Consider the following 26,482-nt stretch of genomic DNA (forward strand, 5'->3'; position numbering starts at 1 on the left):
ATTTGGGTTACATCTCCATTAAAAGCGGAGGAATCTGATTTGTTGTAATGAAATTTACTGTAGCGGGATACAACAGCCACCACAGGAAGATTCTTGTTGTAATCTCCTGCAGATCTTTAAGAAACATTGTACTATTGGCATGTTCTGTACAGTACATGCATGTATGTTTCAGCCCCAGATACTGTATAAAGGCAATTTCTTTGGGCATGTGAAAATGTAGTCCACTGGCCCTGAAATTTGTATTCCCAAACTCTTTGCTAATTCTATTATAATTGTACATATTTCTGCCACAATATCTCTTGTATATCATTCATTCTTTTTCTGCTACTTGCATCCTGTACCTGATTTGTCATGGCCTGATCTTTTGCGGTCCTCAAATTATTGGCAGGAAGTCACGTCTTATCAGTCTTATCAGTACCATGGACAGTGGCAAACAGAAAGATAAATCCTATTGTCTGCCCCTGTATTATATTCCATTTTACAGTAATATGCTTGCACACAACATTCATGCTTGGCAGAGTATATAGAACCTGCATCCTTCCTCTTTTAGCCATTTCTTTAGTCTCTGAATGCATTCTAGACCTAGTGATCCAGGAGCTATAAAACACATAGCAAATGTTAACTGCATCCAACCTTTAACATTATGGAATTGGTATTTCATCAGCATTGCATCAAGCTCAATATGTCTTGGCATGTAGACTTGGAGAAGCAGTTGTTTGTTTACTTAGCTTGTGGAGATCAAAGGAAGGTATGATTAAGCCATTAGGTTTCCATAACTCATATTATTACCACATGAAAAATCAGTCCACACTCCATAAACTTGGTTTATATGAGAGGCTTAACCCTACGACTCCTGGACAGAGCCAAGTCTTCTTTGGCTATTAGCTTATTTCTTGTAAGCAACTGTTTAGACCCCCTCTTCGCATTGCTTAGTACATAATAAGGTCATCCTTACAGTTCACTGCCAGAACTCTGATCAATTGGCCAGACCTTCAATTGCCTCGTCTTCGGCAGACGTGCAGTGTTTACCAATGACCGACTCCTCCAGATGTGCGGCTCGGCAAAGACTGGACCTTGTATCACGCTCATAATTAATGGTCGGAAACCAAGTCTCAGCTTTTACTGTAATATAAGCTGGTGAGTGCATTTTTTTAGCATTTAGACTAGAACATGCGTACTGTTCAGGAGACAAGTGCTTTTTGGTTGGAAACTTGACCCTTGCTCTCTTTAAAATGGATGAAAATATATTTGCTGGGTTCACTATGTGGTTATTTCTCAGCATGCCGTTCCATGTCTCCAGCTTTGTGAACATAACTCAACAGGTCACCTCTGTTAGCTGCAGACAATGAGCTTGATTCATATATATTTCACCATTAGAAGCCAATTAAGATGCCGGGCTGGTGTTAACTGTATGACGGCTGGCAGTAGAGGAGACATTGTTTAAGTCTGACACTGTTCTGAAAAGGATCCGATAGCTGAGGGTGCGCTTTATAAGACATTGATGTTCATCAGTGAATATCCTTGGAAAGGGAAAGCATACGTAAAGAGAATGTGTACATCTTAATCCCACAATTTTGTGTACAGTTTTTTTTCTAATTGGTAGCTGAGGAGACACCTACAGTAGTGCTTTAAAGTTTGTGAACCCTTCAGAATTTTCATGTTCATAAAAATTGACCTAAAAATACATCAGATTTCACGAGTCCTGAAAGTAGATGAGGAGAACCAAATCAAGAAAATGAATCAAAATATTAGAATTGGTCATTAATTTATAGAAGAAATTCATCTTCCATATATATGAGTGGCGAAAGTATATGAACCTTCAGGATTAACAGGTTAAAGGTAAAATTTGAGTCCGGCGGTTTCAAACAATGGTATTACAATTAGGCCTCATGCACACCGTAGTGGTTATCATTAATTGAAAATTGTAATCCACAACCTCCAAACAAAATGTCCACATTGCATCAGTATGTCATCCGCTAAAGACTTGTCTGATTCCCAACTCAAACAGAAATCCTGATTTTAAAAAATGAGTCATTTTCTGGTGACACATTCACTTAAAGGGAGTCTATCAAAATCTTATCTTAAGAAGACTTATTTGCAGACGTGTACCATGGCACATACAGAAGAAAATTCTGGGGACTTTAGAAGATAAGTTGTTGATGCTCATCAGGCTGGAAAAGGTATCAAGACCATCCCTAAAGAGCTTGGACTTCATCAGTCTGCAGTCAGAAAGATTGGTGGTAAATGTATTAAGACTAGCATATCGTACACCTGTCTTAATAAACTGGTGCAGGGACCTAGAGATTTATGTGGAGGCTGCAGCCTTCCCACATCTCCCCGTGAAAATTGTGTTATAATAAGTCTCCTTGATCCCTGCCAGGCACCAACTGCATTCTTGCAATGTGGAGGGTGAGTTGCAGATTAGGGCTCAAGTCACACATTTGGCAATTTTGAGTACAAATAGAAGAAATTCAAGACCATTATTATCCTACCCAGGAATGGTCGACCAATAAAGCTTACACCAAGACCAAGGTGTATAATGGTTCTGAAGGTCACAAAATAAATATCTAAGCAACTAAAGGCCTTCTCACATTAGCTATTGTTAATGTTCATGAGTCTACCATAAGGAGGAAAGTGGACAGCAATGGTGTGAATGGAAGGACTGCAAGAAGAAAGTCACTTGTCTCCAGAACATTTGAAAATCTGCAGCTTGTTAAAGATCACCTGGACAAACCAGAAGGCTATTGATAGTATCATGGTCTGTGCCTGTTTTTCTGCATCTGGCCCAAGATGGCTTGCCATCATTGATGGAACATCAAATTGTGAATTATACCAGCAAATTATAAAGGAAAATGTAATGACATCTGTCTGTGAGCTAAATCTCAAAAGAATATGGGTCATGCAGAAAGACAATGATTGTAAGCAAACAAGTCATTCTACTAAGGAATGATTAACAAGTTCTGGACTGCCCATTGATTTTATACATCCAGGTGGTCACTGGCTACGGCGTACTTGTAGCTCCAGAGTAAGGGAGCTGGCTGTAACGACAATCGGAGCTTCTATAGAGAAGGCAGGAACAGTTTATTATCAATCTTGACTTTCCAATCACTATCTGTACAGAACTCAATGAGTGCTATACAGCTACGGGAGTCCTCTCTGACTTGGCAGTCACCTCATCTGCTGGGGACCAGGATCAGGAGTTGCTGATTCCTAGAGGAGCCAGATCAGTTTTGCATTTCAAGTTAGGATCCTGCCTCTGTAAATGATGCTAAATGTATCAGCCCCAATTACAGGGCCATGGCTTCCTGATTGCCTTTGCATAGTTCAAATAGGAGCCGTTCCCCGGAGAAGGAAGCCTAGACAGGAAAAAGATAGGTAAGGTAAGTATGATGGAGTGGATGGAGGAGAGGGGAGGGGGAGTAGTAGTGACGATCCGTTTTCTGGAAATGGGGAAATGGATCGTCACCGGATAATCAGAAAATGTCCCTGGGACGGTCATGTGATGTATATGTGTAAATATACATGTTTGATTAATAATGTAATTTAGAAAGCAGGCGGGGGGAGGGTGTTTAGATTAGTGTAGGATCTTATAGTTATCCCAGACAACCCCTTTAATGTACAAACTACCCTGCATCCTTAAGGGGTTAATCTCATCCACACATTGCAAAAAAAAAAAAAGAGCTGCAGAAAAACTATTTCTGTAATCCTGTATTAGATTACTGCATTTTCCTGCAGATTCCTTTTTTGCATTTTCATTCACCAATATGTCCTCTCAGGAGCTAATAAAAAGCTCCTTACATCTCTTCTCTGAGAGGTTAAATCAATTGTACGCAAGACTAAGGAATCTGTTATAAGGCCATGTACTGTAGGCAAGCAGCCAGTGTAGTCACTGATTCAGCTAAAAAGGGAGATACCTAGATCATTCATTCTAATACACTCTCAGACTTGGAATGTTTTTGGCTTTCTCATCTATGTTTGGGCATGTTTAGAACCAAAAGCAAGTTATTGGGCTAAAGACCACTTTATTCCTTTGTGTATACAGTGAAAGCATTGTGAAGTGCATATCACAGAATCCTCTTGCATCCAACTTACAGACTATTACTTAACATTTCCTAATGGCCACAGAAAACATTGCCTAGGGTCTTCTCCTGTTTAATGCACGACAACACTATTTGCTTAGTATGGCAAAATATGCCATTCTACTGCAATGCTATGTAGGCTCTGCAGCCTTTTCTGGCCCAGTAATGAGCCAAGGCTCTAACACCTGGGCTGAGGCCTACTCAAGATTCGCCCTGGACCACACATAGGTCAGAAACCTGCGGCTGACCTGGACTCTGCCGGTCACCTTCTCACACTGTATAAAATCTATGTATGGTCAGGTCTAGGATCAGCTGACCCAGGCATTCTCGAGGTGATAAAAACTCCAGTTGTTTGCACAGACAAACAGTGTTGGTCCCAGATACATCAGCTGTAGAAATGGAGGACATTGAGCACTCGGGGATAAAACCCAATAGCTTTATTTATATAGTCATTTCAAGTAGACTACATGTTTTGGGCATGTAACATATTCTTAGTGGGCTACTTGGATTTTAATTATTCCATGTGTTCTAAATAAACTATTGGATTTTTTCCCTGAGTGCTGGATGCCCTGCAGCCATATCTTTTTGTGATATGGAATAGAATAGCATGCACCATAGGGGACCTATTAGTGATGTACCCCACTTTATCCCTGTATACTGGAATAGGACACAGCCTTCCTTCAGAGCTTCTCCTGGCTTCTTTACCAAACAGCAGCCCAAAATGTTTCATAAACTTGGCCTAACTCAGGATATGCAATGCTAGTAATTGGGAATGTAACTGTATCCATTCACATACTGGACTATTTAAGGTATTTTTGTAAAAAAAAAAAAACACTCAAGGCATGACTGATATGCTGTATTATGCCAAGGGGAGAGCCTGAGGGGCACAGCATGACACAGGGATTCACCACAGGGATTTGTGATGTACAGCTTCCTCAGGCCATGACATTACAGCAATGCATTAGTTTTGCCTGAATAGTTCCTTTAGTTATATTATCTTCTAGGTTTGATTTAGTGCATGGAGTAGGACTGGTTTTAGTAATAATGATTAAAAAAAATGATCCCCCTTCCCCTCAATTCGAATTGCTTCTCTATTGCCCATCTGATGCATGTCAATCCACACTGTCTACATACAGTAATTTATGATAAGGATTAGATAACCTGCTGCAAACCCAATGCCTCCTTTGTATTGTAGATACGGGAGACATCACAGTTGTATAACTGGACGTGAGGCCTTGTCCATAGCCTGTTGCTTCCCTGCAGCCCAAGATAGACCTAAAGTGATCCAAATAAATCATTTTCCTTCACAACGTATGCCTGGACGTTGCAAGACACTGACATAACCTACATAACCATGGTCGTCTGCTCTACCTTGAAGGATGTGAGCAATGGCTCAGGGCTGCAGGAAATTTGACTGATATTCCACCTCATGACTTTCACAATAAATATCTGTTGAGACTAAATCAGACTGGCTAATGCGTTCAGCTAAATATACTGTTTCAGCTTTTGAGAGCGGTGGAACAAAGAAGTAGCAAATTGCCCCATGTCCTTAAAGCTGGTTCCAGACGATCATTAAGTAGCTATTGGTTTGCAGGAATTTCTGAAAGCACTCACTTTTTGTCTTGGAGGGTTGTAATGAGTGAACGAGTGCACGAGACGTAATGATCTAGGATGACGGATAGCACAAATGTTAATCAATCATGCAAATAGCTTGCGTGAAAACATAAACTAAGCAGAAACACACACAGTGAATGTATAGAAATTCCATCTCTGACTACATACACTATGGATGCAAAGAATGAGTGACTTATATGTGAAAACATAGGAATCTGAATTAAAAGATATGAGTGTGAAGCATTTAGTACAAAGAGAATGTTACCTCCAAATCGCATGAGAAATAACTGTGATATTTGCATACCTTATGCCTTGAATTCTAGTTATAAAATACCTTCTATAACCCAAAAAGAACTGTTGCATGACCTTTCGAGCTGACTGCTGCAAACCGCACCAATTGAAATGCCTAATTCATAAACTATTAACGCGGAGTTTTACCTGACGATCTTCCAAAATCATCTATGTAGGTTTTTTTTCTTCCTTTGTAAGGAATTTAATCATGGAACAAATCTCCAAATCAATGAATATTTTGATAGACCTACACTGTAGTGCGCCTGCCATCCTGTCACTTCTAGTGCCTTCCTCAGACTGACCTGCTACTATGTGTATTGCATGTAGCCTGCAACCTACACAGACAAGCTCAGCTTTCTAACACTGACAGACTACCCTAAGGTAGATTGAACACCCCTAATATGTTTTCATAATTTATTTTATATTTCATTTTTTTGTGTGTAAGATTATGGGGACTTCATCTTACCTGAGCTGCTGTTAACAAAATTCAGAGATATGTTTTACTGCAGCCACATGGACATTTGAATATGACTCACTGATTTTGAGCTGTGATCATCATCTATTGTGAATGATGGCTCCTCAGTTTTCTGCCTTCAGCTTTTATAATAGAATTGTTATATTTCATGGAAATCCATCCTATCATTAAAGGGGTATTCCCACGTCACATACTCACCAGTCTTCGTTGCTGTAAAATCTTCTGTCTTCCTGCTTTGTTGCGTCACTGGTGGGCGGGGTTACATATGCAAAGCCAGCGGCAAAATGCCGCTGGCCCTGTGTGCACGCTCATAGACCAGTCTAGCCTTCACAATGCGAATACAGACCCGGCATCCGCCCCTCTCTATTACAGCGGATGCCGGGTCTGTATTTGCATTGTGAAGGCTAGACTGGTCTCACCATCTATAAGCGTGCATGCAAACCCTCCCCCCCCCCCCCACCCTGCCCGGAATAGCAGCATTGCTCCTGCAGCTGCTGGCTTCATGCAGGGCAGGAGCATAGCGATGTTGCAGGCATCTGTGTCGGCGTCTAACCGTCCCCAGCATCCGCCTTTCTATTACAGCAGATGCCGGGTCTGTATTGGCGGCCCCTTCCCCCCCAAAGGGTAAACTACCCCCCCCCCCCTCCAGGCTCGCTCCCGTGCACTTAGCCCCTCCTCCCTCCCCCCTCAGAGCAGGCAGATACATCATTTGACTTATGACCAGATAAGTCAAGGGATGTGTAAAAAAAAAAAAAATGAATAAAGTAAGATAGTGGACAAACAAAGCAGTTTTGCTGAAGCAATGTATTTAGGAAAAGTCTTACATTCACATTAGCAAGCAGTATAGATAGGATCCTTGTGATGGGACAACCCCTTTAAAATAAAACGACTACAGAGAAGTTATTTCTATAGCCTATAATGAGGTTCAGTGGCCAGAGTGAACATTACAAGATTGTATTAGTGTCAATATAGGATACTGAAATGTGAAATCACAAAAAATCAGTTTAGGGTTATTTTCTATTAAACATATTTCGTTTCAATGTGTTTTGTCTGCTATGTATTTTTGTCAAGAATAAAATGTGCACTGATTACTTATTTAGTCTTAAGTCAGTTTGTATCTACCCAGGATCTCTAGTTGTTCTGTAAACCTACATTTGTGGCTCAATCTAACACTTTAATTCTACAAGAGACAATCTAAGTCTATGGATTAACTGTAATTATAACCTGACTGTGCGTCGAACCTCAGGACTGGCTTCTTGTGGTTTCTGTCATTCTTGACTGCATATTTACCATTGATTGAATAACCATATGTTCCTATTCTATAGAGCACCCAGGGAGCTGGTGAGTGAGCAGGATACAGTGTTAATGACTTCTGAAAATTCAGATGACAGAGAGTTATTTGAATAGAGTTGAATTTAGGGCTGTGGTTGATCCAGTGACTACATTGAGATAACTTGCAGAGAAAGGTCTATGTTCTCTATTGTTCTTTTAGCAAGAGGACAGTAACAGTGCCCTGTCCATACATGGACCAATCGTGACACTTATTTATTTTTTTTTAATACATGTAAAGAAGGGAGCGTTAAACATTTCTGAAGTATAATTTATGTTTTTGGGTTTTATGAAATTTTTCAAAAGTTGACTAAAAGTTGTAAAATAAGATAAGATAATCCTTTAATAGTCCCACCATGGGGAAATTCAATGAGTTACAGTAGCATGGATAATACAGTAATATATTACAAGAAAAGAACACATACAAGCTCAGAATAGCAGATAGATAAAGATACTAGGAGTCATAGCAACCAAAAAGAAAAGACGACTTCAGGATCATTTAGTTCTCTGTGCGGAGTGATTTTCGCTTAGATGGGTTGCAACGAGTTTTCTATACTATGCTTTATAGATTGGTTCTTAGGAGACCTAAGAGTGTTCTACACTATGTTTTAAGCTAATTTAAGGTGTGTTTTGTACCAAACGTGTTTGACCCAAAACGAGTCAGGACCCCGAGCCACCGAACACAAACAGAAAGCAAATCTTGAGCAGTTCGCCCATTTATAGTTCTGGTGGCAGATTTCCTTTAACCTACAGATGGACTTATTTGATGAACTTTATGTGAGTGATCTATAGAAAGATTTTAAGTCTTTCCCACAGTTTGCACCCTTTCATTTCTTCTGCTTCTTGTTTTCCTTTCATAAACACTTCATGTATATACAAAATTCCCTTGCATTTTCACAGTAGCAACAGGATAATTGCCTAAGCCAGTTGGCATTGGTTTGGTACTGAATACTCAATAATTAAAACCCAGCCACAGAACATGTACACAGCATTTATTATTGTAGCATAGGCTCTAGGGAAATGAGGTATAATGGTCTGGAAGAATGCAGTTTCCTTCTCATCAAATAGTTCTGTAGAGAAATATCAATTATGTAGTGATGTATTTAATCAGAGGCTCCACATCTTCATTATTGTTAATTCAGTGACAACACTTTATTTTAACTTCTTCTAAGATAAACTACTTGGAATTAGAAGTTGTTTGAAGTTCCACAAAATTACCAGCGGCATTTCGAGAAATTAAAAGAGAAGAAAAAGCCATGTCATTTCACAAGTATGACAATACCAAACAATGGCTCAGATTTCATCAAAGAATTGGGGGGGGGGGGTGGACGACTGGCTGAGCCGCATGCCCCAGGTGACTCTCAATGGAGGGATAATGTATAGGTATATCTAGCATTCAAGTAGTATAACATTTTACTTAAAGAAAAAAAAAGTTATACTAAAGTATATTTCTTGTTTTTGTTGATATTTTTCACCAAATATTAGAGAGTGAAAGAATTTATGTGATCAACTTTCAAGTCTTTATTAAATATATTTGGAAAGGAACCAACAGGACAATAGTAATTCTATTAGTAGATTATAATATAGTGAAAACAATAGTTTTAGTGAGTATTTACCCACTAGCTTGTATTACATTCCCAGAGCTAGAGATGGCCGAACCTCTGAGGATCAGTTTTATTTTGGAGTTGAGCAGCACAGCCAAAAAATGTGTTTTGTGCTGAACTTGTTCCGATAGAACCGGCAGTGATCCAGAACTCTTCAGATTTCTCTTCAGACCCCAGAGTATAATAGGCAAAGAGGTAAAGAGGAGGTATAAAAAAATATAACAAAGTTATACTCACCTTCCCTAAGATCTTGTGGGGCTCTATGTAGAGTCCACTGCTCTTTCTGGGTCCTCTTCAGCCCTCTTCCAGCCTCCTGGAAGATGTCATAAGCCATAGGGACACTGCTGAGGCTTGTGACTTAAACTTAGCGTTGTGTAGACAACAAACCCCCAACGTTTTGGGGTTGGGTCAAAAAAGGAATATTGCATTAAAACCGCTTTAATTTACTCAGAAGATAATTTTGTGACCATGGGGAAAGCTTTTAGCTAATATTGTCCTGTAATCACAGCAGCTTGGGCATAGATACAGTCAGGATGAGCTAAGATAGTAGACTTGTAAAAACAGTGACTGTGATCAAGCTGCTGTTTTAGGTTAGGGCCACATGGTGACTTTGGTTGTGACTCCCGTCCACTGTATTGCTCAAGTTAGTAAATATAGTTGCATTGCAACCCAGAGGGTGGTGCAACTGTGACTTAGTCACAAAAAAAAAGTTTCTTAAGGTTCACTTAAATTTAATCTTCATAATATGCATAGTCCAGGAAATTCAGATTTAATATGATTAGACAGACACAGACCTAAGAGGTTAAACAATTACTTCTCTTGACCTCAACCTTGGATTTCAGTTCATAAAATTACTTTGGACCCATGGAAGGAGACCCTAAAACATTAATCACTAAGCAATAAAAGTGGACACTGAAATATGAGCCGTGACCTCTTTACTAAAGCCATTGCAATTTCTCTGCATGTAATAAAACAATCTAGCACATTCTCATCTAACTTTGTCTATTTGACAATGCTTTTAAAGCCCACAGACTTATAAGAGGTCACCATTAAGTTAATGTACAGTCGGCTAACTTGGTAGTATTTTTTTCTGGCAGTTCTGAAGCTGTGTCTCAATAGACTACTCTACTTGACCTGTAATAAAGCCATTATCTTAGCATCCTGAGAATTTGTTCTAGAGTCTCGTTTAACTTAAAATTGTACATCTAAAAACAGTATACTAGATATACATACATGACTAATGAAAACCATGTCAGCCACAAACTATAACTATATATTTTTGGTTATCTCGAGTAACCCAGTCTAGTTAGTACACACAATTCTTTTTGACTGGTGAGGTATAGGTTTCTAGCCCCCCACTATTCTGATATTGATGATCTATCTTGAGGATAGATCACCATCTGTTAATATAAAATACCTCTATAGGCTGGGGTCCATGTTGCGAAAATGCCTTGGACAAAAAATGCAATGTTTTACAGTACCTGCAAACTGGGTGGGATTCTGGCTAATCCCATACACACATTGGAGAAAAATATTTGCAGCTAAAAAGCTGCAATTTCAATAACCATTGAGCTTTTGTAAATCGAAGCATGTCAGTTATACCTATGGAAACGCTGGCATTTTCCGCATAGGTAAGATAGGGAAAGAAATTCATGTGACTGTCCCAGGGACATTAGCTCTTTGTCTGGTGATGATCCATTTCCCCGTCACTACTTCCCCACCACCACCCCATCCACCCGATTATATTTACCTATCTTCTTCCTTCCAGGCTTCTTACTGTGGGATTGTTCCTCCTCTTTTTGTGATATCTGCCTCACTATAGACCCAGCTCTGCTCTGACCGATAATCCACCTGTACTGCACAGGTGTGGGAGCTGCATCAGAGGCCTGCACAGTAGAGGATCGTCAGCTAGAGAGCAGTACTGGGTCTATAGCAGTCAGGAAAGAGGGAGGAGCTGTCCTGCAGAAGGAAGACTGGAAGGAAGAGGGGTAAGTATATAATGGGGTTATAAGTTATAAGCTTATAAAAACTTAGATCCATATATGCAAATTTACCAGAACTAGTCAAGGCTGGGAGCAGCTTGAAAACTCAGAATCAACAAATTTGGCAGATATGACCCCATCAATAAACTTATAGGCCACGCTGGTACTGAGGCATCTGTACATGGTAAAGCAGAGTTCACAAGAGTAAAGAATAATGGAGACTATAAAATCCATACACAGTAATAGATAATGTACAGAAACTTTTCACTCCTTACTCACACCCAAGGTGCAGACGCCATTCACAGACCTTAGTGCTGATGACCTGGCCACTTATTTCCATGATAAAATTGATAAGATCCGTCAGGAAATAACTGCCCAAGCCCCAGGTGGCATTGATTCCCACACCTACCATAGTACTGATCCCCTCACCAACCGCACTTCAGACTCTCCATTCTCATCTTTTGAACCTGTTACAGAAGAGGAAGTCTCCCAACTACTTTCTTCATCTCGCCCTACAACCTGCAGTAGTGACCCCTTCCCCTCACACCTTCTCCAAATTCTGTCTCCTGCTGTCATGACTTGCCTTACTAAAATATTTAACCTCTCTCTCTTCTGGAATCTTCCCATCCTCCTTCAAGCATGCTATTATAACTCTGCTTTTGAAAAAATCCCTTACAATCTGGTTTCTGTGCTTTGCACTGTACTGAAATGGCTCTCACAAAAGTCTCCAATGAGGGGGCCACACGGTGGCTCAGTGGTTAGCACTGCAGCCTTGCAGCGCTGGAGTCCTGGTGTTCAAATCCCGCCATGGGCAAAAAACCATCTGCAAGGAGTTTGTATGTTCTCCCCGTGTTTGCATGGATTTCCATCCCATATTCCAAAAAAAGACATACTGATAGGGAAAAATGTACATTGTGAGCTCTATGTGGGGCTCACAATCTACATTAAAAAAAAAAAAAAAGTCTCCAATGATCTCCTAATGGCTAAATCCAATGGTGACTTCTCTATTCTTATTCTTCTGGACCTCTCTGCAGCTTTTGATACAGTTGACAATCAACTTCTCCTCACTATGCTCCGCTCAGTCGGCCTCAATGACACTGCGCTCTCCTGGTTCTCCTCTTATCTCTCAGACCGCACTTTCAGTGTATCATTTGTGGGCTCTGTTTCCACCCCTCTTTCCCTTGCTGTTGGGGTTCCTCAGGGCTCGGTCCTAGGCCCCCTGCTCTTTTCACTCTACACAGCCCCCATTGGACAAACCATCGCCAGATTTGGCTTCAGGTACCATCTTTATGCTGATGACACCCAATTATACACATCTTCCCGTGACATCACCCCTGCACTCATACAGAACACCATTGACTGTCTTTCTGCTGTCTCTAATATCATATCCTCGCTCTATCTGAAACTAAATCTCTCTAAGACTGAACTACTACTGTTTCCACCATCTAATAGATCTGTCCCGGATATATCCATTGTAGTCTCAGGCCTTACTATAACTCCTAGGCAGCAGGCCCGCTGCCTCGGGGTCATGTTTGACACAGGCCTTTCCTTCACCCCTCATATTGAATCACTCGCACGTTCTTGTCATCTCCACCTCAAAAACATCTCCAGAATACGCCCTTTCCTTACCAGAGATACACTAAAGACACTTATTGTCTCTCTGATTCATTCTCGCTTTGACTACTGTAACTCCTTACTAATCGGTCTTCCCCTTACTAAACTCTCCCTTCTACAATCTATTCTGAATGCAGTGGCCAGGCTCATCTATCAGTCTAGACCAGAGGTTCTCAAACTTATTTTGTCTACCGCCCACTTCGAGAATTTTTTTTACTTTACTACATCTTAAGAATCACAATCGCAGTCATTATGTTAATAATTAAATTATGTGTGTCATGTGAAAATAAGACTTTCTGATGAGGGTAATGTAAAACACCATTTTGTAATATTAGGAAAACTTTTATTCATGTTATTAAAACAAACATTTCAATTTTAATTTTAAAACTAATCTAATGTGAAGGATGAATTTGATGATTTTTAACAAGTTTGTTAATATCAGGCTCGAATTTTCTCAAAAACAGCCGTAAGTCACCGCGTTCGGTAATCTGCAACCGATTTCTTTTTTTAGTTAGCAACGTTGCCACAGCACTAAATCCACATTCACACAAATACGATGATGGGAATGCTATCAAAAATCGTTGAACGATGGACCACAATCCAGGGTACAGTTGCGAGATTGGCTTTTGTAGCCAAAATTCGGTAAAGCGGTAAAGTTTGTGTTAAAAGCAAAAAAACAATTTTAAAGGGGTAGCCTCATGAAGCTTGATCTGCCTTCTAAGCTGCCTAAAAATCTTCTTTCTTCCTGTTTGCTCGCGTCAATTAGCCCCGCCCCCAAATTAGCATGTAGCTCCGCCCACCATATAGCGTGATCCTATGGGATGACTGAAGGGCCTGTGATGTCATCAAAAGGTCCTGTAGACTTGGATTTACCTTGTACAGAGTTTCCTAAAGGACCTGGCTCCTCTCTCCACTAGCAGCCTGCTCTATATAATAAAGCTTTATCCTAGTGAACAGAGAGAACAGGTCCTTTAGCCCAGTAGGATTTAGACTGCTTTATATAAGAAAGCAGCACTTATTCCACATACCCCCCCCCCCCCCCCTCTATCTCACAGCAGGGAACTAGGTGATGTGTATGTGATGTGTATGTGTGGTGCAGACACAGGCTGGCTCCGTACACTCAGCCACCCCCCCTCTCTCCCCCCACACAGCAGGGAGCTACGTCATGTGGCTCCCTCAGCAATGAGCAGGGGGCCAGGTGCTAGTGTCCATAATGAAGTGAATAAAGTAAGATAGTGGACAAACAAAGCAGTTGTGCTGAAGCAATGTATTTAGGAAAAGTCTTAAATCCACATTAACAAGCAGTATAGATAGAATCATTGTTATGATACCACCCCTTTAAATTAGCCAAATCGCCCCTCTAAACCGCTTCAACGCCCCCCAATCTTCTCTGTGCCCTTTACTGCCCCCCTATAGGCCTCCAGCGCCCACAAGGGGGCGTTATCGCCCACTTTGAGAAAGACTGGTCTAGACGCTACAGCGATGCCCCTGGTCTGTGCCAGTCACTACATTGGCTGCCTATTCATTATAGAATAAAATATAAAGTTATTACTCTCATCCACAAGGCTCTCCATAATGCCGCACCTCCCTACATTTCCTCCCTCATCTCTGTCTACCGCCCAACTCGTGTTCTCCATTCACTCAATAACCTAACACTCATATACAAGACTTCTCCCGAGCTGCACCACTTCTCTGGAATGCTCTACCCCGGACAATCAGATTAACTCCCAATTTCTACAGTTTCAAACGCAAACTAAAGACACATCTTTTCAGACAGGCCTATCACAATTTCTAACGTAAACCCTTCCGTACTATAATTAGAATCCCCAAAATATAACCCTCCTCTGTCCCCGCTTCCACATTTCCCCACATGATATACCATTTCAGGCTAACTTTATAGGTCCAAGCTCCATCCACATGTTAAAGGACGCGACTGGTGACTGCTCATAAAGTTTTATGTTTGTGTAATGACAGTAACCTCTATTACAAAATTGTCTGACCTCTGTATAAGCAATGCCGCCCCTGCTACCTCTTGTCACCCCCTCTACCTCATAGATTGTAAGCTCTTGAGAGCAGGGTCCTCAGTCCCATTGTGTGAAATGACTTTCTTTGTAATGCATCTTTCTATCTGTATTTGAACCCTACAAATTGTACAGCGCTGCGGAATATGTTGGCGCAATATAAATAAAATTTATTATTATTGTTATTATTATTACAGCAAGCTAGCTGTGGCTTTCAAGTCGCAGATGGAAGAATCACTAAAGATAATCTTGGTATGAGGGAAAGCAAGAAAGTACGAAGGGGGAGCAGGACTGAGTCTAAATGACTGTGGATAAGATGCATATCCTTTTCATAGACAAGTGGGAGAATGCTTACACTGGGCTGACCTGCTATTTACTGGTATTGGAGGTAGGGGATGGTGAGATAGTATTATGGGTGTTAAACATGTATGGTATATTCATAATGCTTACATATAAGCAAAGAATAAACTAAGAGGTAGTCGCTCACCTATAAAACATTTATGGCATATTCTGTGGATATGCCATAAATGTCTAAGGTGAGAACACCACTTTTGTCATAATTTCAATAAAATCCCTTTTGTGCAGAATCTCATGAGATCTCGCCTGTCAGTCACTGGTCTGCTGATAAGCTTATCACAAGCCATAATAGTTGAGGTCTAGTGCTATAGGATTGCCAAAGAACAACCCTTTCTTAACCAACCCTCAGCAATAGACACCAGTGGTTACTCACCACTAATGTAAGCAAGAGCAAAAAAAAAAATACAAATCAAATACTAAGTAAAGATCTTTGGCCAAGGAAAAATGAATGACAGGAAAACCAAATAGTTCTGGACACTACCAAGTAGATGAAACTCCTTGAGTTTTTATGTAGCCAGAGATTGAAATATATTGGAACTTTCAAGCTGAGGCCATATCTTGCATAAAAATTGTGTTTTTCTGTTTCAGTTTTATGAGCCAGAGTCAAGATTGGATTTCGTATAAGAGTTTCCTTTACACTTCCCATTACTTCTGATGCCACTCTTGACTTTGGGTCAAAAACTGGCAGCAAAATCTACAACAAAAAACATATTTTTTCCACATGGTGCGGCCTCAGCCTGAAAGTTCCTTTATATCCCAGTATAAGACTGCACACTGTTCGCAAAAACTCCAGGAATTTCATCGACTTGATTTTTTTTTTTTGTAATTGATTTACAGTATATTTGCCAGATACAAGAAAAATACAAACACTTTGATAGTGAAATCCCTATAAACTTAATCAAAATATGCCCTCAAAATAGATCCATAATGACAGTAGTGATGCAATTGCTGACATTGGAAAAAGTATTGCAAATTATAGCAACACAATGTGTGACTTGTGCCTTCCTTCTGTTTCCTATATTCCATGGTAGTCAGGCTATGGTCACATCTGTGCAGAATCTCCATTCAGAGTCTCCATCACAGTGTGTCAGAAAGTGCCAGATAAAATAGTAGTGCAAGGCTTCCTTTTTATTCGTATGGTGATTTCCGTAAAAAAAAAAAAAATGGACACATTATGGATATCCATCAGACCGCATTATAGTCAATGGGCTCCGTTCATGTTCATGTTCTTCTCGTCCTCCGATAGACCAGAAGAACAGACTTCCTAGTATACATGTGAATGTAGCGTGATGGTAGTAGATGGTAGAGTTGTGCTGTCACTACCTCTTTGTTTCATTTACGTTGGAGAGAATCTTCTAAATTAACCAGAGGTTTTTACTCAAAAGTTAGTAGTTCATGATTAAATGTTGCCGTCAGAAGTCACAATCATGGCTGGAAATTGTGAACCCCAAGAGCAAAGATGAAAAGTATTTAAATAAACCACAGGATGCTTTTATTCTGTTAGAAAAATAATGCAGACAAGTTCTGGAAAGTTCCAAAGTAAATAGCAAAAATCATCCACTGTAGAGATTATAGGCTACCAAAAAAGCATTCCAGGTTAACCCCTTTAGTGATGGGGGTACAGTCAGCCATCCAGACTCTTTTAGAACCAGTGTGTCAGCCAATTTTTCCGTGTCCCTGATCACTGCTGATTTATTCTACTCCAGTATTTGGCTCTTCAGTCTCCAATATGATGATTTTTGTCTTACAGTCCAGTGTCCATTGAATATCTGAATGAATGCTCCAGCAGATTTCGTTCAGAAAGGACATTCAGTATTAGGAAGTAAAATCAGATCTTCAGCTGTCTCTGACAATTTAGAGAACTTTAGAGTACGCCCCCACATTGCAGAAAAGCTCTTTTTTTTTTTCTTTTTTTTTTGCAGATTTTGCTGTGTTTTTTTTTAAGCCTTCATTCCATGAGTGGAATGAGCAGAAGGTTAAAAGTATAAGAACTTCCTTTATTTTTCACTCCTGGATTTAGCTCAAAACAGCACAGCACCAGAAATCTGCAACAGAAAAAGCTGCTTTTCACCAACATGAGGCCTCAGCCTTAAACTGTTGGCTAAAATGGACGTTACAAATTAATTGTCTTGTAGGTTCTATAATAGTGGTTCCAAACTGCGGTGCTGTGGAGACCCCCCAGGAGTGCCGCAACAATGGGTATCTTTAGGATGCTGTTGTAGTTGAATAGAGCAATGCAGAAAGGCTTTAGCTTCTTACTCTATTATTCAGGGTTGTGCATTGACCTGCAGAGGAGAAATATCACAGAGCTCTGGGGATTGAGAATAGGGAAGTGGTGTTTTTTTTTTTTTTTTTTTTTTTTTTTTTATGTAACACAACCACAGTGTGGGGACAATATTAGATGTCTGGGGGACATAACTACGGTATTTTCCGGCGTATAAGAAGACTTTTTAACTTCAAAAACTTTTCTGAAAAGTCGGGGGTCGTCTTATACGCCGGGTATAAGGTGGGGCAGGGGGTGGAGAAGCGGGATCGCAACCTTCCTGTCGCCGCTGACTTCCTGCAGCAGCAGGAGTGGAGCGATGCTGTAGCCCTGACCTCCACAGCATCCACCGGGAATGTAAAGCTAATGGCAACCGCTCTGCTGCAGAGCGGTTGCCATAGCAACCGGGTCTCCGCTATACGCGGAGGCCCGATGCTAATGCCGGCAATCAGAATGTACTCTGATTCCAGGCATTAAAACTTAACCTTCTTCCATCCACAAAGTGTAAAAACACCCCCGGGGCCGGTCCCTCCTGGCCCCATACCTTTAAAGTTGCAGGCAGGCTCCTGTGTGGCGAGATTGGAGGAGTCGACCTGTTCCAGTGACAGACGGGAGCCTAGTGAAGGCTCCCAGGCCTGTCATAGCAGTATTACTATCGCAGCTAGTTTATGACCAGCCGCGATAGTAATGTACAGAATCTCCCATAGATGGCAATATACTTGTATTGCCGTCTATGGGGACTGCAATCAAATAATTGCAAGTTCAAGCCACCTAGGTAGGGGCTAATAAAAATAATTAAAAAAAAAGTTTAAAAAAAAGACATAATAAAAAAAAAGTTCTAAATCACCTCTTTTCCCTAGAATATACATAAAAGCAAACTACTGTGATACATATACATATTAGTTACCCCTATGTCCGAAAATGTCCGGTCTACTTATAAAATATTTTTTCTGTACGGTGAACATCAAAATCAAAAGTGCCAAATCCCCTTTTTCTTTCACTGTTTTGCCTCTGATTTAAATAAAAGGTGATCTAAGCAATAGACATTCCCCAAAATGGTATTTCTACATTAAATCTGGCCCCGCCAGATTGTCCATGCAAAAAAAAAAAAAAAAAACGGTTATCCAGGCAGAGAAGCTGCATACGGACACCGGAGGTTTGCTTTACAACCCATTCAAATGAATGGGTTGTAAAGCAGACCGCTGGCAAGCCGCCGCCTGTCCAGTTTCTCCGGGGTTTAGGACGAAAATCCCAGGGCGGACAGCGGCGGTACTGTGAACCCTCCTTTACATAAAAGATGGTTCGGGACTAGAGATGAGCGAATAGTATTCAAAACTATAGTTTCGAATACCTCGCTCCATAGGAATAAATGGAAGCGGCCAGTGCTTAACCCCTTGGTGTTCGGCCACTTTCATTCATTCCTATGGAAGCGAAGTATTCAAAACTATAGTTTTGAATACTATTCGCTCATCTCTATTCGGGACTGGAAAGCAAATAAAAATGCATTAAAGAGTATGCCAACAGGTAAGTATGTATTAAAAAGAGGTACCCAACAGAAGAGGGGTAGTCTTATAGTGAGTATATCCCAAACTCTATATTTTAACTGGAAAAGTTGAGGGTCGTCTTATACGCCCAGTCGTCTTATACGCTGGAAAATACGGTACTTGTCTGGGGGCTACTTGAGAACATTACTACTTGCCTGGGTGACATTAGGGAATATTACTACTTGCCTGGGGGACACTGAGGAGGTTATTAGTTGTCTGGGGACCATTGGGGAGCATTACGATGGGTGTGGGGACGACTGGGGAGCATTATTAGGTTCTAGGGGCCACTAGGGGACATTATTACTTATGGGAGGGAGCCATTGAAGATATTGTCTGAAGGTCACAGAGGACATTATTACTTGCCTGAGGACTACTTAAGAACATTACTACTTGCCTGAGGGTCACTGGAGAGTATTATTACTTGCCTGGGAGCCACTGGGGAGTATTATTAGGTGTATGGGGGCCACTGGGGAGCATTATACTATGTGGGGCAACTAAGAGTGCTTGGCAATGGTACAAAGTGAATTTTTGTATGGGTAGAAAGTATAGGATGGTGTAGCTTCCCTTACAACAGATGTCATGGAAGATGAGGAACAGGAAATTGGATTTCAGCTGTCCAATCCATTTTTTTTCTTGAGAAAGTAAGCTGTTGCCGCAGGTGTTTCTTATCTTCACATTCAGTGCACATGCACTGGCCAAACTGAACAGGCATAGGTATAGGGGACGAGTGAACTGTTGGCTATCTAAAATGCATAGCCAGCTTTTCTCAAGTATTGATGCTCGCAGAATACTGAGAGTACAAAAAGTATAGATAATAAAGATGCCAAAAAATATAGCATTTTCACACCATTTATCGTGTGTCATTGCAAATACAAAGTAAGTGACACCTAAGGTTAAAACAAGATAAATTCAGACATTCTGAAAAGAATCCCATGCATATGTGTAATAATGTAGAAATAACATGTGAATACTAATTGTCTAAACGTTCTTTTTTGTTTTGTTTTGTATAATGCACATTTCGGTCACAACATTCTCAATAAACTTCAATTACATTACTGATCCCTTCACAATTTGCAGTGAACCCCTTGAATTAAATAGGCCCAATCCTATGACTTTTCTTGTAAAATATTCCATTTTCCACATCCTCGCTGCTATGGTTCCAGACCATTAAGCTGACACTGGGAACTGCCTCTGTCGAATGAAATGTTTGACTCCTTGGATAATGCATCAGTGACTGTAGCCAAAGCAGTGATATACAGAGCAAATTTGTCCGGCACGTTTTTCGAGTACACAGTGTTTGTAGGACATACCGCAGCTCCTGCACTTTCTGACACTCATTATTGAATCTATATATGAGGTAGCACAGTGATAGCATATGGATGTCAAGAAGGGCAGGATCAAAATGGAGCAAACAATTGCTCTATGGCAACAAAGAAGGTTGACTTGTAAGCTTTAATTTTTTACTGTTCCCATTTTTTATTTCAAAAGGTTGTGTGCTCACCAAAAAAGAATGGTAAAAGTCCCTATGGGTGAAAAATAAGTATCTGACCCATAGAAATCTAACTCCTATAACATGGCTGGAAGAGTGCAAAGCTTTTTGTGATGACATGATGTCTCCTTTGTCAATAGCATTGGTTGTTTTCCTCAGGTGGCCAATGATAAGGGTAAGGGTAACCTTGGAGAGAGCATTCCAAGACACCCTCACCAAAGACAATCTTCCTGTTACTATTCTGTTAGTCCCACCTCCAGGACAATCTGCCTTTTCAAGTCGCATTCAAACAAAGCAGAGGTTAGGGTCAAGATGTGAAATAGACTTCTATGGGTAAGATGCGTCTTATAGGTCGTTTACAATTCAGACAATGCCTTTTAAGTTATTTCTGTCTTTTTCTGTTATGTGTTATTGTAGTTTGTATCTTGTATACAGGTAGTATTATTAAGGTAGTTATAGTCTTGTACATAGAGAGTAGTATTATAGTGGTTATAATTTTGTACATGGGGGTTCTATGATAGTTAAAGTCTTTTACATAGAACAGTATTAGGAACTTTTACAATTCAGACAACCCATTTAAGTACTTTTTTTCCTTTTTCTATGATGTATAATAGTAGTTCTAATCTTGTACACATTATTATGATAGTTATAGTCTTGTACATAGATTGCAGTATTATTGTACACAGTATTTATTCTGGTTCACGGGGCAATATCATCATAATCTTTTTTTTCCACATAGGAGGCAGTATTGTAATAGCTGCATTCATGTTCATAGGAGTATTCTAGTAGTAGTTTGTGAGTGTCCCCCTGATACACACATCTATATTAAGAATGGGGATCCCTCAATCCCCACCTCACAGCTGCAGTTAGTGTAGGTGTGGTCACAAAGATACAACTTTCCCCTTTGATAACCATGAGAGTTCTGAAAGTAACTGATCAGAGAGTGTCGGCTCTTCTTGGAAGTCTCATAGGATTGAGTACAGGGAGCGAGGCACGTGTGACCACCTCTCCACTATCCACTTTGGTGGCAAGACATAGTTAAAGTGATGAAAATATCCCTTTACTTGTTCGCAGCAGGTCATACAAATACATAACTGTAATGCAGGGACAGAAAGAATAGGAAAAAGCTGCTCTTATGGATATCTGCTCGTCCAAGATACACGACAGAACGGCCAATTAAGATCAAAACAGTTAATTTGCAGAATTTTTTATTATTATGTGACTACTTTTTAATTGATGTTTATTTTAACTGTCACTGGAATTTAGTTTTACATTCTTTACTATGACTGTCTGGAGAGATTGAATCCACTCTGTAGAGAAATAAGTATACTTTCATCTACTGGAATGATTACCTACAACTGTTCTGCTCAGGAGTATTGCAGTGCATTTAATGTCTGCACACTGTCTGCAGCTTTTCCTCACTCGTGTCAAGCTTTTTGTAATTGTGGAAACTCCACTTAAGGAATAAATAACCATTAAGATGGAAATAATCTATCACTACCATTAGACCAATCAATTCTAAGCTTCAAAGGCTTATTTTGGATGGCCCGAGTCTGAGAAAAAAGTAGCAGCAGGTCTGATTCCCAGACATGAGGTCTGAATTCTGTCATATCCCACGGAAAAGAAGGAAAAACATCAATTTGCAAAGTTTGCCACGCCACGGAATCTGGGTCCAGAGACAATACCAGAGGAGAACGAGGGGGATTTCTGTGATATCATTTTCCGAGAGAGAGCTGGCGAACATCTTGCCAGTTTTGAGGCCACCCATGTGATGGAGCTGTGCTTCCAGTATTAGGGGAGCTGATTGGATAAGCGCAGCTCATATGTGGGGTATAATGGAGTATAATGAGACAGAAAGATAGTTTTCCATTGTCAGGCTTATTGTTACTTATCACTGATAACCAGTGTGTTTTGTATACAAGATAGTATTACCCACGACCATTCGTTCTTGGGGTTTAGGAATATTTTCTTACATGATTATATGAAGTTTGTTGAAAAACGATTTTCCTGTATAACTTTTAGTTGCTGAAATTTCATTATTTGATTCCTTTTACTTGTAACTTCAATATGCGCTGTACTTTCAGCAAAAAGGAAACATGTCAGATACAAAATGCATGCTAAACCACAAACCTTGCCATTTAGGAGACATTAAAAGAATCACAAATATATATGTACTTCCATAAATTGACAGATATTATTGTTATGCAAATCAGGTCGGAGTGCAATGGGACATTCAGGAGCCCATTGGAATCACTGCTCAGCTCTGCCTCTTATCCTGGATTTACATCTTCTGCTTGTAGTAATGTCATGACTGTGAAGATGTCAGGCATAAGAAGCAATGCTGTGTAGTTACTCATGCGGGCTTCAGTCCAATTTCAGTCCCTTTAATTATTGTGTCCCTCTGCTTATGAAACTGACTGTATATATATGTATACAGTGGTGTAACTACCACCATAGCAGCAGAGGCAGCTGCCACAGGGCCCGGGACATCAGGGGCCCGGTGACAGCTGCTACCGCTGCTATCATTATTCTCTGAGGTCTTTTCGGACCCCCGAGTATAATGATCGGGGCCCCTGTTGGTGGAATACTTTCCACCAACAGGGGGCCCCGAAGCTGCAGCAACAGCTGACACACAGGAGCTGCAGGTCTGGCTCCTCTCAGCGCTTCAGGACGCTCCCTCTCCCCCTCTCTCCCCCCCCCCTTTCTCTGCCTGTCCTCTGCCCACCAATGAGAGAGCTGAGGAGAGCCCAGGAGGCGGAGCTTATCCCTGCAGTCCTGCACTCAAGAGGAGAAGAAGAAGAAGCTACTCCAGGAAAATGAAACTAAAGAAAGAAAACAGGTACATACTGGGGTTACTATCCTTATTAGTATCAGGTACACAGGTACATACTGGGGTTACTGTACTTAATAATATCAGGTACACAGGTACATACTGGGGTTGCTATGCTTATTAATATCAGGTACACAGGTACATACTGAGGTTACTATACTTATTAATATCAGGTACACAGGTACATACTGGGATTACTATGCTTATTAATATCACGTACACAGGTACATACTGGGGTTACTATACTTATTAATATCAGGCATTTGGGGTGATTACTTTTGTTTTAGTAACTCCATGTGCCTCATATTAATAGCAGTTAACCCTATCATGTCCCTCACATTAACCCCTGTGTGCCTCACCATAAGAGTTACTGATATGTGAGACATATGGGGGTAATGGTAATGAAGATACTTTATTATTACCTCCATGTCTCTAACATATCAGTAACTCTTATGTGAGGTACACAAGGGTTAATGTGAGGGACATGATGGGGTTAACTGCTATTAATATGAGGCACATGGAGTTACTAAATTGTAATGCACATGACCAGATTTTTTATCCACAATTGCCCTGGTATATAGCGGTGACGTGACAGTATTTAGTCCTGCAGGGGCCACTATGGGACATAATACTGTGTGCAGTGGCCACTATGGGGTATAATACTGTGTGCAGGGTCCACTATTGGTCATAATAGAGCGCGCAGGAATGCGTAGGAAGGACTTGGTCGAGATCTTCGGTGTCGGGGGGGGCCCATGTCAAAAGTTCGCCACGGGGCTCTGCCATTCCTAGTTACGCCACTGTATGTATGTATGTGTGTATATATATATATATATATATATATATATATATATATATATATATATATATATATATATATATAGTGGGGCAAAAAAGTATTTAGTCAGTCACCAATAGTGCAAGTTCCACCACTTAAAAAGATGAGCGGCGTCTGTAATTTACATCATAGGTAGACCTCAACTATGAGAGACAAAATGAGAAAACAAATCCAGAAAATCACATTGTCTGATTTTGTAAGAATTTATTTGCAAATTATGGTGGAAAATAAGTATTTGGTCAGTAACAAAATTTCATCTTAATACTTTGTTATATATCCTTTGTTGGCAATGACAGAGATCAAACGTTTTCTGTAAGTCTTCACAAGGTTGGCACACACTGTTGTTGGTATGTTGGCCCATTCCTCCATGCAGATCTCCTCTAGAGCAGTGATGTTTTGGGGCTGTCGCTTGGCAACACGGACTTTCAACTCCCTCCAAAGGTTTTCTATAGGGTTGAGATCTGGAGACTGGCTAGGCCACTCCAGGACCTTGAAATGCTTCTTACAAAGCCACTCCTTCGTTGCCCTGGCGGTGTGCTTTGGATCATTGTCATGTTGAAAGACCCAGCCACGTTTCATCTTCAATGCCCTTGCTGATGGAAGGAGATTTGCACTCAAAATCTCACGATACATGGCCCCATTCATTCTTTCATGTACCCGGATCAGTCGTCCTGGCCCCTTTGCAGAGAAACAGCCCCAAAGCATGATGTTTCCACCCCCATGCTTTACAGTAGGTATGGTGTTTGATGGATGCAACTCAGTATTCTTTTTCCTCCAAACACGTAAAGTGGTGTTTCTACCAAACAGTTCCAGTTTGGTTTCATCAGACCATAGGACATTCTCACAATACTCTTCTGGATCATCCAAATGCTCTCTAGCAAACTTCAGACGGGCCCGGACATGTACTGGCTTAAGAAGTGGGACACGTCTGGCACTGCAGGATCTGAGTCCCTGGCGGCGTAGTGTGTTACTGATGGTAGGCTTTGTTACATTGGTCCCAGCTCTCTGCAGTTCATTCACTAGGTCCCCCCGCGTGGTTCTGGGATTTTGGCTCACCGTTCTTGTGATCATTTTGACCCCACGGGGTGAGATTTTGCGTGGAGCCCCAGATCGAGGGAGATTATCAGTGGTCTTGTATGTCTTCCATTTTCTAATTATTGCTCCCACAGTTGATTTCTTCAATCCAAGCTGGTTGCCTATTGCAGATTCAGTCTTCCCAGCCTGGTGCAGGGCTACAATTTTGTTTCTGGTGTCCTTTGACAGCTCTTTGGTCTTCACCATAGTGGAGTTTGGAGTCTGACTGTTTGAGGGTGTGCAGAGGTGTCTTTTTATACTGATAACAAGTTTAAACAGGTGCCATTACTACAGGTAATGAGTGGAGGAAAGAGGAGACTCTTAAAGAAGAAATTACAGGTCTGTGAGAGCCAGAAATCTTGATTGTTTGTAGGTGACCAAATACTTATTTTCCACCATAATTTAAAAAAAAATTCTTACAAAATCAGACAATGTGATTTTCTGGATTTGTTTTCTCATTTTGTCTCTCATAGTTGAGGTCTACCTATGATCTAAATTACAGACGCCTCTCATCTTTTTAAGTGGTGGAACTTGCACTATTGGTGACTGACTAAATACTTTTTTGCCCCACTGTATATATATATATATATATATATATATATATATATATATATATATATAGTATATGTGTATATATAGATAGATAGATAGATATAATTAGTCATTTTACTGCTTATTCTTTCCAGTCTGTTGCTATAGTGAGAATCTGGAAACAAACCATATGAACAGTGAAACTTTCCTATATGCCAATTTCACACAAGCACATTATGGTATTGCAATAGAATGTAGAAAAGACTGTGAAATCTGTTAGACTCCGTATAAAGAAGTTTGGAATGAAGTAATTGTGGCTCCCTTACCTGATAATGACTAGTCCAGATCTGCAGGATGAGCCATGCATCCAGTGATAATGTCTACAACAAAAGAAAAAACTAGTTAAATTCCAGTGAGAAAACTTTACGTCTCCCAGCAGAGCTTCTCGCCTCTAGTGAGGCTTATCACAGCTAAAAATAGATGCAGAGATTAGAGACAAGGAGCTGCTGATCTAGATCACTCGGTTTTTTTGGCTCTGGAACATGAAATA

The 26,482-nt window shown here is 40.5% G+C and overlaps 1 long non-coding RNA gene across 1 annotated transcript in view; it reads right to left on the reverse strand.

The window, feature by feature from the left end:
* Window positions 1-1,257: 1,257 nt before the first annotated feature.
* Window positions 1,258-26,482, reverse strand: part of LOC142213715 (uncharacterized) — a 111,363-nt gene continuing 86,138 nt past the window's right edge. The window contains exons 2-3 of the long non-coding RNA XR_012717243.1: window positions 26,259-26,312; window positions 1,258-1,520 (exon numbers count right to left, since the gene is read on the reverse strand). This is a non-coding gene — a long non-coding RNA (uncharacterized LOC142213715). The remainder of the gene's footprint in view (window positions 1,521-26,258; window positions 26,313-26,482) is intronic.

The sequence above is a fragment of the Leptodactylus fuscus genome, chromosome 7 (genome assembly GCF_031893055.1).
Source record: "Leptodactylus fuscus isolate aLepFus1 chromosome 7, aLepFus1.hap2, whole genome shotgun sequence".
In the NCBI taxonomy this organism is placed as follows: domain Eukaryota; kingdom Metazoa; phylum Chordata; class Amphibia; order Anura; family Leptodactylidae; genus Leptodactylus; species Leptodactylus fuscus.